Genomic DNA, 14,225 nt, shown 5'->3' with positions numbered 1-14,225 from the left:
TCGAACGAGGGGACTCTTTGGTCTGGATTTCCGTGCTGGGATGACCAGTCTTTCTCTACCCACTGGACGTTCTCCGGACTGAACGTCGATACAAACCAGGGCCGTTCAATAGCCAGAGTGACCTTGAAAATCACCCACAGTCCTGTTCTCGGAGGACTGAACCCCCCAACGCGGCGGCACTCACGGGGCATAAGGAGCGTTCAGAGGGCCTTCAATGTCGATTACATGGAGGGAACAGAGGCAGTGGAAGTGAACGAGCAAAAGCTCCCCTTAAAAAGTGGGACGTTGATTATACCCCGTGTGCCCAGAGGACACGGCTTCCTGCAAGGTTGCACCCTGAGCCTCACTCTGCAGACAGGGACCGGCGAGGACGCTGGGAAAGTCCCCCAGGGAAGCCACGCCAGCCCCGTGTTCTCACGACAGTGGAGGGTGGCAAGGAGGTGGCACTCTGGGCTTTGAGGAGGAAGATCATCTGGAAGGTCCTGGATGGCAGCTTGAGCTGAGACTTCGTAAGACGATGAAGAAAGACAGGAGCGGCAAGCCCTGGTTCCTCCCTCCCCACGGGCCTCCTCCGGGCCTGAAGGAAGAAGCCGACGGGTGGGCTTCCTTCAGTGAAGAATCAACCTTCCCATTTTAAAATGGAGGCCTGGGGGTGATTCGGCAGAGAGCATTTTGTTTAAGGAACAGAAACACACCTTCCCTGCGTCACAGCACAGACCACGATTTGCGATACGACCTTCCTCCTGGGCACCCGTGCTGTCAGGGCACAGGCCGACTCTGCCCTGGGAGGCCGGGGTCCGGGCCGGCACGGACACCTCGCCTCCAGCCGCGGCCCCCAGCCCGCACACAGCTCCTCCCCATGGAGGGGAAGCTGGGTTCAGTGCGGCGGGAGGTCGTGCCCCTTCCCGCAGCTGCCGATCGTGCCCCGCCGATTGGCACAGCCTGCCTCCTCCCATGGCCGGACAGGAAACAGGGGTGAGAGAAGAGCTGCCGGAGTGGACGCCAACTCACCTGATTTACGGCTACTCCTTCCCCAAAGCTCCCATCTCTCTTACCTCCCACCGCCTCTCATTCGGGGCCCTTGGAGGCGCGACGAGAGCTCAAGAACCATCAAGGCACTGCCCGTGTCCCCCGCGCATCCTTCCAGGAAGGCGGGGCAGCGGGGGCGGCTCACAGCCAGCCTCCTGCCCGACTCGGGCGGGGGCTCCAGGCACAAAGACAGTGGGACCAGACCCCGCTCCCACCACCACCCGGCCAGGGGTCTTGGCCTGACTGGGCACAAAAAGTCACGGCAACGCAGATACCCCGGCCATGTTCTGTCACCACGGCATGACAGTCGTCCCGGTGGCAGGCACCGCGACATGGGTGCAAGTGCAGAACCTTGACACGCAGACGTGACCTGCAAAGCGTCCCGAGGACAAAAGTAGGCATGAGCTAAACACAGACTATTAAGAAGGGGAGGAAATCCTTTTCCCCCAGTTTGACTTTATTTCCAACGATTGCGTTTGAAATCAGGGTCGGACCAATGGACCTTAAAACACACCAAATGCTGACGTAAACGGACCTTTACAGTTTGTTTCTCCACCAGGACGGTCTGTTTAATCGTCTCACCAGCTTGTGTCACGACCTCAAAGGCGGTGACTTATTGGTGACTCTGCTGCTCTGCATGGTTGGTGGCCTTGACTCTTTCCAGAAGAATCATGTATGACGTCGGAGAGGGGAGAAATCCTGCTTCACCTGGACAATAAGCTACCGGGTCCGCGTTAGAGCCGCTGTTGAACCGTAAGGCAGAGGACTACACCATTCTGCTCTCCAACGCGGGGCTGGCGGGAAGGGGACAGGAGGGGATGAGAAACCAATGTGCTCAGACCAGAAATTGGCCCATAACCTGGGCGCGCCGCGCCATCCTGCTGGGCTGAGTTGGAACCGCGGTCGAGGTCACTGTGGTTTATTGTCAGAGACTGGAGAGCACGTCACTCCACTGGACATGTAGCAATGGGCTTCACGATCCCCACAGCGTCAGCTCATTTAAAGGTCCAGGTTTACACTTCTGATCTATCCTCAACACCAGGAGAACGCGGTCATGTCTTCAGAGAATAGTGTCTGGCAGAACCTGAGATGCTAACCTGAGATTAACCACTCAGACTTTGCTACAGACTGAATGTCTGTGCCCCCTGCCCCCCATTCACATGCTGAAGCCTATTCCCCAGTTTGATGGTGTTAGGAGGTGGGGCCTCTGGGGGTGCTGAGGTCATGAAGAGGGAGTCCTCACGATGGGATCAGTGCCCGTATCAGAGGGACCCCGGAGGGCTCCCTCCTGCCTCTGCCACGTGAGGACACAGCGAGAAGACGCTGTCTATGAACCCGGAAGCGGGCCGCCACCCGACACTGAATCTGCCCGTGTCATGGACGTCCAGCCTCCAGAACTGTGAGAAATAAACGCTTGTTGTTTAGTCTGTGGCATTTTTATTACCGCAGCCTGAATGCACTAAGACAGCACCTTGGTAGAAGGAGGCGACATGATCCCAGTCTTCTCCTGACAGCTACTGGGGCAACGTGGTCTAACAAAAAGGAGTAAATGGAAAACGGGCTTTTTACAACCCTGCTTGGTTTGAAAAATCTATATCACTTAAGATTGCTAAAAACATGGATTCATGGATTAGACAAAACACAACAAATTCATTAGCTCAGAGGCCACCAAACACATACTTGACATCAGCCCGCCCTCCCGACCCAACGCTCCCGGCAAAGCACTGACCCTTATTAGCTCCGGATGGATGGCTGAGGTGGGGCCTCGCGGGTGAAGAGGGGGCTGTTTCAAGAAGTAGCAGCAGGTTTATCTGGGGCCCGTGCAGTTGTGCTAGGCACAGACGCCGAGCGTGACATGAGGGACGTGCGCAGGGGCCAGGCTCATAGCACCAACGAAGAGAATCATCTTTTTGGCAAATGGACTCTGTTCTTCACCGAATCTTCACTGGACGCTCCTATCACCCACAGCTCTAGCAGAGGTCATACACACTCAGGGCTCCATATTCAAGGCTTCTTTCTGTCCGGCACCATCAGACAGACCCTCCTGCACACCCACCCCACCCTCCGTGACAGCCCCCGCAATACTGAAGCCGCTCCTCCGTCGCACGTCGGCCTCAGGCACCCATTCAGCCCATTTAGGCCTGAGGACAGAGCCTCAGCTCTTGCAGCGCGGAGCAAGCCCACTCTGGTCACATCTCTTTCTCTGCCAGTAATCGATCCAGCCTCCCATACTTGGTTGAATTCTGGTCCGTTCTGTCAGTGTCACAGGGGAGCTGTGTGCATGAAAGAGAGCCCGTCCAGGTCAAGAATCACTGGCAGAGGCCCCACAGGGGATGGAGAAAGGACAGAGGCGGGCGTGGGTTAGTCCGAGATGCAAAGGTGGAGGCAGGAAGCAAGCAAGGGCCAGCGAGTGGTTACAGAGGAAACGAACACTAACGCCCACTTCGGGACAGGCACCTTTCCAGTTCCTAGTCCTGTATCTGTCTACACACGAGCGGTTCCTGTGTTCCTGGACTCAGCGGAAGTAACTGTAGAATTCTAACACAGGGCTTGTCAATGTGAGCACGGGGATTCGAAGATTTAGTTCACTCGCTCAGACGCAGCAAATCAGGAGACAAACCTCAAAGCTGCTGTATATTAGAAACAACAGACTACTCTAAATGTCAGATTTTCATTTCCATTACTTAATAAATATTGAATTTATGATTTAATTTCCATTTAATAGAGATGCTAACCCCACAACCTGTTTGAATAGAGAACTTTTAAAAATACTTTAGAGGACAGACCTTCAAGATGGTGGAGGAGTAACACGCGGACATCACCTTCCTCCCCACAGATACATCAGAAATACATCTACATGTGGAACAACTCCTACAGAACACCTACTGAATGCAGGCAGAAGACCTCAGACTTCCCAGAAGATATATAATATATATATATATTTTCCTTTTTCTCTTTTTGTGAGTGTCTATGTGAACGCTTCTTTGTGTGATTTTGTCTATATAGCTTTGCCTTTACCATTTGTCCTAGGGCTCTCTGTCCGTCTTTTTTCTTTTGTATAGTTTTTAGCGCTTGCTATCATTGGTGGATTTGTTTCTTCGTTTGGTTGCTCTCTTCTTTCTCTTTTTTTATTACTTTTTAATTTTTCCTTTTAATTAATTTTTTATTTTAATAACTTTATTTTATTACTATTATTTTCTTTCTTTCTTTCCTCCCTTTTCTTCTGAGCCATGTGGCTGACAGGGTCTTGGTGCTCCAGCCGGCTGTCAGGCTTGTGCCTCTGAGGTGGGAAAGTCGAGTTCAGGACACTGGTCCACCAGAGACCTCCTGACTCCACGTAATATCGAACAGTGAAAGCTCTCCCAGAGATCTCCATCTCAACGCTAAGCCCCAGCTCCACTCATGACCAGCAAGCTACAGTGCTGGACACCCCATGCCAAAACAACTAGCAAGACAGGAACACAGCCCCACCCATTAGCAGAGAGGCGGCCTAAAATCATAACAAGGTCACAGACACCCCAAAACACACCACCGGACGTGGTCCTGCCCACCAGAAAGACCAGATCCAGCCTCATCCACCAGAACACGGGCACCAGTCCCCTCCACCAGGAAGCCTACACAACCCACTGACCCAACCTCAGCCACTGGGGGCAGACATCAAAAACAATGGGAACTATGAACCTGCAGCCTGCGTATAGGAGACCCCAAACACAGTAAGGTAAGTAAAATGAGATGAGAGAGAAACACACAGCAGATGAAGGAGCAAGGTGAAAACCCACCAGACCTAACAAATGAAGAGGAAATAGTCTACCTGAAAAAGAATTCAGAGTAATGAGAGTAAAGATGATCCAAAATCTTGGAAATAGAATGGAGAAAATACAAGAAACATTTAACAAGAACCTAGAAGAACTAAACAGCAAACAAACAATGATGAACAACACAATAAGTGAAATTAAAAATTCTCTAGAAGGAAGCAATAGCAGAATAACTGAGGCAGAAGAACGGATAAGTGACCTGGAAGATAAAATAGTAGAAATAACTACCGCAGAGCAGAATAAAGAAAAAAGAACGAGAAGAATTGAGGACAGTCTCAAGAGACCTCTGGGACAACATTAAACGCACCAACATTGGAATTATAGGGGTCCCAGAAGAAGAAGAGAAAAAGAAAGGGACTGAGAAAATATTGGAAGAGATTATAGTTGAAAACCTCCTTAATATGGGAAAGGAAGTACTCAAGTCCAGGAAGCACAGAGGGTCCCATACAGGATAAATCCAAGGAGAAACACGCCAAGACACATATTAATCAAACTATCAAAAATTAAATATAAAGAAAAAATATTAAAAGCAGCAAGGGAAAAGCAACAAATAACATACAAGGGAATCCCCATAAGGTTAACAGCTGATCTTTCAGCAGAAACTCTGCAAGCCAGAAGGGAGTGGCAGGACATATTTAAAGTGATGAAAGAGAAAAACCTACAGCCAAGATTACTCTACCCAGCAAGGATCTCATTCAGATTTGATGGAGAAATTAAGACCTTTACAGACAAGCAAAAGCTGAGAGAGTTCAGCATCACCAAACCAGCTTTACAATAAATGCTAAAGGAACTTCTCTAGGCAAGAAACACAAGAGAAGGAAAAGACCTACAATAACAAACCCAAAACAATTAAGAAAATGGGAATAGGAACATACATATTGATAATTACCTTAAATGTAAATGGATTAAATGCTCCCACCAAAAGGCACAGATTGGCTGAATGGATACAAAAACAAGACCCCTATATATGCTGTCTACAAGACACCCACTTCAGACCTAGAGACACATACAGACTGAAAGTGAGGGGATGGAAAAAGATATTCCATGCAAATGGAAATCAAAAGAAAGCTGGAGTAGCAATTCTCATATCAGACAAAATAGACTTTAAAATAAAGACTATTACAGGAGACAAAGAAGGACACTCCATAATGATCAAGGGATCAATCCAAGAAGAAGATATAACAATTGTAAATATTTATGCACCCAACATAGGAACACCTCAATACATAAGGCAAATGCTAACAGCCATAAAAGGGGAAATCGACAGTAACACAATCATAGTAGGAGACATAGTAGTGGGACACCCCACTTTCACCAAAAGACAGATCATCCAAAATGAAAATAAATAAGGAAACACAAGCTTTAAATGATACATTAAACAAGATGGACTTAATTGATATTTATAGGACATTCCATCCAAAAACAACAGAATACCCTTTCTTCTCAAGTGTTCATGGAACATTCTCCAGGATAGATCATATCTTGGGTCACAAATCAAGCCTTGGTAAATTTAAGAAAATTGAAATCATATCGAGTATCTTTTCCGACCACAACACTATGAGACTAGATATCAATTACAGGAAAGAAATCTGTAAAAAATACAAACACATGGAGGCTAAACAATACACTACAAAATAACTAAGAGATCACTGAAGAAATCAAAGGGGAAATCAAAAAATACCTAGAAACAAATGACAATGAAAACACAATGATCCAAAACCTATGGGATGCAGCAAAAGTAGTTCTAAGAGGGAAGTTTAGAGCAATAAAAGCCTACCTCAAGAAACAAGAAACACCTCAAATAAACAACCTAAACTTACATCTAAAGCAATTAGAGAAAGAAGAATAAAAAACCCCCGAAGTTAGCGGAAGGAAAGCAATCATAAAGATCAGATCAGAAATAAATGAAAAAGAAAGGAAGGAAACAATAGCAAAGATCAATAAAACTACAAGCTGGTTCTTTGAGAAGATAAACAAAATTCATAAACCATTAGCCAGGCTCGTCAAGAAAAAACAGGGAGAAGACTCAAATCAATAGAATTAGAAATGAAAAAGGAGAAGTAACAACTGACACTGCAGAAATACAAAGGATCATGAGAGATTACTACAAGCAGCTATATGCCAATAAAATGCACAACTTGGAAGAAATGGGCAAATCCTTAGAAAAAGCACAACCTTCCAAGACCAAACCAGGAAGAAATAGAAAATATAAACAGACCAATCACAAGCACTGAAATGGAAACTGTGATTAAAAATCTTCCAACAAACAAAAGCCCAGGACCAGATGGCTTCACAGGCAAATTCTATCAAACATTTAGAGGAGAGCTAACACCTATCCTTCTCAAACTCTTCCGAAAAGAACAGAGGGAGGAACACTCCCAAACTCATTCTACGAGGCCACCATCACCCTGATACCAAAACCAGACAAAAATGTCACAAAGAAAGAAGACTACAGGCCAATATCATTGCTGAACATAGATACAAAAATCCTCAACAAAATACTAGCAAACTGAATCCAACAGCACATTAAAAGGATCATACACCATGATCAAGTGGGGTTATCCCAGGAATGCAAGGATTCTTCAATACACGCAAATCAATCAATGTGATAAACCATATTAACAAATTGAAGGAGAAAAACCATATGATCATCTCAATAGATGCAGAAAAAGCTTTTGACAAAATTCAACACCCACTTATGATAAAAATCCTCCAGAAAGTAGGCACAGGGGGAACTTACCTCAATATAATAAAGGCCATATATGACAAACCCACAATCAACATTGTTCTCAATGGTGAAAAACTGAAACCATTTCCTCCAAGATTAGGAACAAGACAAGGTTGCCCACTCTCACCGCTATTATTCAACATAGTTTTGGAAGTTTTAGCCACAGCAATCAGAGAAGAAAAAGAAATAAAAGGAATCCAAATCAGAAAAAAGGAAGTAAAGCTGTCACTGTTTGCAGATGACATGACACTATATATAGAGAATCCTAAAGATGCTACCAGAAAACTACTAGAGCTAATCAATGAATATGGTAAAGTAGCAGGATACAAAATTAATGCACAGAAATCTCTTGCATTCCTATACACTGATGAAAAATCTGAAAGAGAAATTAAGGAAACACTCCCACTTACCACTGCAACAAAAAGAATAAAATACCTAGGAATAAACCTACCTAAGGAGACAAAAGACCTGTATGCAGAAAACTATAAGACACTGATGAAAGAAATTAAAGACGATACAGACAGATGGAGAGATATACCATGTTCTTGGATTGGAAGAATCAACATTGTGAAAATGACTATACTACCCAAAGCAATCTACAGATTCAATGCAATCCCTATCAAACTACCCTATACTACCCAAAACAATCTACAGATTCAATGCAATCCCTATCAAACTACCAATGGCATTTTTCACAGAACTAGAACAAAAATTTTCACAATTTGTATAGAAACACAAACGACCCAGAATAGCCAAAGCAATCTTAAGAAAAATGGAGCTGAAGGAATCAGGCTCCAAGACTTCAGACTATACTACAAAGCTACAGTAATCAAGACAGTATGGCACTGTCACAAGAACAGAATTACAGATCAACAGAACAGGATAGAAAGCCCAGGGATAAACCCACGCCCATATGGTCACCTTATTTTTGATAATGGAGGCAAGAATATACAGTGGAGAAAAGACAGCCTCTTCAGTAAGTGTTGCTGGCAAATTGGACAGCTACATGGAAGAGAATGAAATGAGAACACTCCTTAACACCATACACAAAAATAAACTCTAAATGGATTAAAGACCTAAATGTAAGGCCAGACACTATAACACTCTTAGAGGAAAACATAGGCAGAACACTCTGACATAAATCACAGCAAGATCCTTCTTGACCCACCTCCTAGAGAAATGGAAATAAAAACAAAAATAAACAAATGGGACCTAATGAAACTTCAAAGCTTTTGCACAGCAAAGGAAAACATAAACAAGACGAAAAGACAACCCTCAGAATGGGAGAAAATATTTGCAAATGAAGCAACTGACAAAGGATTAATCTCCAAAATTTACAAGCAGTTCATGCAGCTCAATAAAAAAAAAAAAACAACCCAATCCAAAAATGGGCAGAAGACCTAAACAGACATTTCTTCAAAGAAGATATACAGACTGCCAACAAACACATGAAAGAATGCTCAACATCATTAATCATTAGAGAAATGCAAATCAAAACTACAGTGAGGTATCACCTAACACCAGTCAGAATGGCCATAATAAAAAAATCTACAAACAATAAATGCTGGAGAGGATGTGGAGAAAAGGGAACCCTCTTGCACTGTTGGTGGGAATGTAAATTGATACAGCCACTATGGAGAGCAGTATGGATGTTCCTTAAAAAACTAAGACTAGAACTACCATACGACCCAGCAATCCCAGTACTGGGCATATACCCTGAGAAAACCATAATTCAAAAAGAGTCATGTACCATAATGTTCACTGCAGCTCTATTTACAATAGCCAGGACATGGAAGCAAACTAAGTGTCCATCGACAGATGAATGGATAAAGAAGATGTGGCACATATATACAATGGAATATTACTCAGCCATAAAAAGAAACAAAATTGAATCATTTTTAGTGAGGTGGATGGACCTAGAGTCTGTAATACAGACTGAAGTAAGTCAGAAAGAGAAAAACAAATACCATATGCTAACACATATATATGGAATCTAAAAAAAAAGAAATTGGTTCTGAAGAACCTAGGGGCAGGACAGGAATAAAGACGCAGACGTAGAGAATGGACTTGAGGACACGGGGAGGGGGATGGGTTAACTGAGATGAAGTGAGAAAGTGGCATGGATATATATACACTACCAAACATAAAATAGATAGCTAGTGGGAAGCAGCCGCAGAGCACAGGGAGATCAGCTCGGTGCTTTGTGACCACCTAGAGGGGTGGGATAGGGAGGGTGGGAGAGAGACGCAAGAGGGAGGAAATATGAGGATGTATGTATATGTACAGCTGATTCACTTTGTTATAAAGCAGAAACTAACACAGCATTGTGAAGCAATTTTACTCCAATAAAGATGTTAAAAAAATACTTAAAAAAATATTATATAATTCCCCAAAAGAAACTTTGAAATCAGGCTTTGCTAAATTAGTAACTACAATATCTCACTGGGATCTTGCGAGATTAAAATTGTTATCACAGCTCTGAAAGTAACTGGAAAAAGATTAAGCATCATATTAATATGTATTAGAAAAATTAAGTTTCTCACATTTTACTTTGGGTGCCTATAACTGTCTGTTGCTAATTATAATCCTAATATATCAGACAAAAGATTCAGTGGCAAAGTAGAAAATGCACAAAGCTGCTCGCTGCACCACTATTACAACATTAGAAGACGGGGGACAAGCCAAATGCCCGTACCATCAACTGTGGACGGGAATGAGGGGCCTCTAGGGACAGTTACAGAGTGACTTACAGACAGATAAAAAACCAAGGTGCAAAATAGAAAACAGTGTGATTCCTGTTGTAGAAGGAATGGTGGGGAAATGAAAACATCTATACTTATATTTTAAAAAAGAAACATTGAAGGATAAACCAGCAAGAAGTAAAAACGATGATGTACAGGGAGGGGAGAACAGGGAAGGTGGGACGGGGTGGAAGCAGACCTCTCTGAATGTATTTTGACTTTAGAACCATGAAAACATCTTACATAATTAAAAGCAAAATTAAATTAAAAAATAATCACCCCCTCAAAATTTAGGCAAACTGAAACAAAGGACCCTAACAGTGTATCAAGCTGGAGGCCTCGACCTTCTGCCCTGGAGCACGGGCTCTCTAGCTTTGCTGTGCAGGCCTGTGCCCGGGCTCGTGCTTAAGTCCCTGTACCCAAGCTCCAAGCCCCCCACCTGAGATCCTGACAACGGCTGCCGCTTGGCAACCAAGGTGAGACCCCAGGAAAAGGTCCAAACAGGCCCTGGAGGCTGGCCTGGCTTGGGTGGGTCTCCTTGGCCTGTGCAATGGGGCTGAAGCCACAGGCCAGAGCGCCAGGCCCCTCGTGCCTGGGATTCTTCTGTTTCTTAAACTGAAGTAAAATCCACATGACAGGACTAACCATTTTAAAGTGTGCAACACAGAGGCATTGAGCACATTGGCAAGGCTGTGCCACCACCTCCCGTACCCAGTTCCAAGGCATTTCGTCACCCCAAACGGGACCCTGTGCCCACAAGCAGTTATTCCTCAGCAGCCACTCAGTGGTCTGTCTCTACGGATGTGCCTGCCTTGAATCTTTCCTGCAAACAGAACCACACACTGTGGGCCCTTTTGTGTCATCAGGCTTATTTCACCCAGCATGTTTCCAAGGTTCATCCATGTTGTAGCAGCTGTCAGGACTTCATTCTTTTTTACAGCTGAGTAATATTCCACTGAATGGATGGTCCCTATTATGTTTATCCATTTGTCAGCGGATGTACATTTAGATTATCTCCAGCTTCTGACTATTGTGAATAGTGCTATGAACACTCATGTAAAAGTTTTTGTTTGAACATCTGTTTTCAGTTCTTCTGGGTATATAGTCCACTTAGGAATGAAATTACTGGGTCACATGGTAATTCTATGTCTAATTTTTTTGAGGAACCACCAAACTATTTTCCACGGTGGCTGCACTGTTTCACATTCACGTCAGCAAGGCACAAAGGTTCCACATCTTCACCAATACTTGTTATTTTCTGATTTTTAAACTGTAGCCATCCTGGTGGGTGTGAAGTGGCATCTCTTCATGGTCTTGTCCAGGTGTTATGGTGGTTATGTCTGTAGCACTATGAAGTCGTGGATTTTTATACATCAGAAGCAAAGATGGCAAAGTGTAAATACATGTTACTACTGGGAGTGGGTATATGAGTATCTGTTAGGCTCATTATGTTAAATGTTCCATAAAAAGTTTAACAGTCCAAATCACAGATTCAGCTTTTAAAACTATGGATTTAGATTCTACATTTGTATCTCAGGGACCAGACCATCATAGAAAAATGAGCTAAAAAGAAGTTCCAGAGCATGTTCTTAGATATTCTCTTTCTCCAGATAAGAAAGCACCATGGGGTGTAGGGAAGATGAGGGCTTAGCCAATTTTTATAGAAACTTAGTACATGATATACTGGGCGTGTCATAACCATGGCTGCCTATCGCCTTTCTACATCTTGGGGAAATTCACACCAGGATTACAGCCTCTGCAATGTAGCATCCAGAACCCAAGTTCCAAGTCTCACCGGGGCAGGGATAGAAGCGCACGTGAAAAAGTTGCAAGAAGGATACAAAGAATACCCGTACACCCTTTGTGTGGGTTCACCCATCATGAACATTGTGCCTCATTCATTTGCTTTAACCTTTGTTCTCTTCCCTTCAATTTACAGTTGACCCTTGAACGACATGGGTTTGACTGGCGTGGGTTCACTCATATGCACATTTTTTTCAATAAATATGTACTACACGATCTGAGGCTGCTTGAATCTGCGGATGTGGAACCGCAGATGGAGAGGGCCAAGTGTAAAGTTAGACTCGGATTTTTGACTGCATGGGGGTCAGCGCCTTCCACCCCCGTGTTGTTCAAGGGTCAACAGTGTATATATTTTGTTTTTTAAAACCATTTGAGAGGAAGTTGTCCATTCACCCCTAAAAACTTCAGTGGACCCGTCCTAAGAACAAGGACCTTTGCTTCTACGACCCTGTAACCCCGGGAGACTTGATGTTGATGTAATCCGTTTATCCTGGCTGCATTTCCTCCTCCAGCACAGAATTCAGACCAGAACCAAGTACTGCATTTAGCTGTCATGTCTCTTTCGCCTCCTTTAATCTCAAACACTGATCTTTTTGAAGAATACAGCTGCCCCCCCGCCTCAGGTGGGGGTTTTTGTGATGTTTCCAATCTTCACCATGACAGTTGCAAAATGGTTTTCCAATCAGTGCTACAACCACTGGTCTGTGGTTGACATTCTCTTGTAAACAAGAGTCCTCCCTTCTCTCCTGTTTCTCTCTTCATTATCTACATGGGCTTATAGATGCCTGTATTTCTCAAGGTTTGCAATTCGCTGCTGTCCTTAATTATCTTGGTGCTTGAACTGAAGACGGTGTTGGCCCTTTGCACTTCCCTCTTAGTTCTGAAACCAGCTGTCAATCTCTACCCTCCCTCCCCACAACAAACCTGAACAGCCTTTAATTCCTCCTGGTAATGCTTTATACGTTTTTCTGCACAGAGGTTCTACACGTCTTGTCTTAGATTTCTTCTTATGTATTTATCCTTTTATGGTGCTTCTTAAACAGCATCTTTAAACATTTTTCGTTTTCTAATTCTGTTGTTAGTGTACAGAAATACAATTGATTCTTGTACATTGACTTGTGTCTAGTAACTTTGCTAAGCTTCACATTCATCCCAACAGTGTGTCTGTACTTTCCTGTTAATTTTCCAGGTATACAAGCACATCGTCTGTAAAGGAAGACATTTTGGTTTCTTCCTCTCTCTTGCCTTAGAGCACTGGCTGAGGGCTCTAAGACAGTGCTCAGTGGAGCTGGTTAGTCACTGCAGCTTGCCTGCTTCTATCTCAGAGGGAAAACTTTCCATGTTTAATCATTAAAAACGATTCCTGTGGTTCCACTTCCGGCATGAAGGATTAAACTCTTAGCAAAGAGAGTCTCCTGCAGATAACGACCATAAACTCTGGTCAAATACAAAAAAACAAAGATCTGAGGGTTCTGGAGAGTGAGTAAAAGCAGGCCCATTTTTGGAGGGGAGTAGAAACTTGGAGGAAGTGAACAGCACAGGGCGAATTCCCGTGGCTTTGCCCGAGGTCAGCCACAGTCCGGTGGGATGTGGCAACAACTAACATTCTGATGGAAAGGCTCCCATCTCTTTGGCCAGAGGAACCAGGGGAAGGAGCCTGGGCAACCAGGGCTGGCAGGGGGTGAGGAGGGAAACCTCAGATTCTGTGTATAAACGCTGCCCAAGACTCTGGTTGTCCCTCAACCACTCGTGCACAGGGCCCTGGAAGGGGTCTGAACTGATATCTGAGCCACCACCAACACAGGCATGACAGAGCTGGGACTTTAGGTCTCACCAAGTTAAGTGCCTGCTAAAGCAAAAACTTCAACACTGACTGGCGAACATAACAGGATCTAGAGTCCCTAAAACAACGTTCATAATGTCCAGGATATAATCCCAAATTACTCAATGTATGGAAAGCCAGGAAAATGGCACTCATCTTCAAGGGAAAAATAATCAATAGATACCAACTCAACCCAGATATTGGAATTATTAGACGAAGGCTTTATGTTCAGTTAGATTAAGAAATGCTTATAATGAGTAAAGACACAAAAAAATCTTGGCAGATAC

The 14,225-nt window shown here is 44.3% G+C and overlaps 1 protein-coding gene across 12 annotated transcripts in view; it reads right to left on the bottom strand.

Moving 5' to 3' along the window:
* Positions 1-14,225, bottom strand: part of GNA12 (G protein subunit alpha 12) — a 126,048-nt gene that overhangs the window by 17,570 nt on the left and 94,253 nt on the right. The window lies entirely within an intron of this gene.

Source organism: Orcinus orca, chromosome 16, assembly GCF_937001465.1.
Source record: "Orcinus orca chromosome 16, mOrcOrc1.1, whole genome shotgun sequence".
In the NCBI taxonomy this organism is placed as follows: domain Eukaryota; kingdom Metazoa; phylum Chordata; class Mammalia; order Artiodactyla; family Delphinidae; genus Orcinus; species Orcinus orca.
This window is presented reverse-complemented; position numbering and strand designations above follow the sequence as displayed.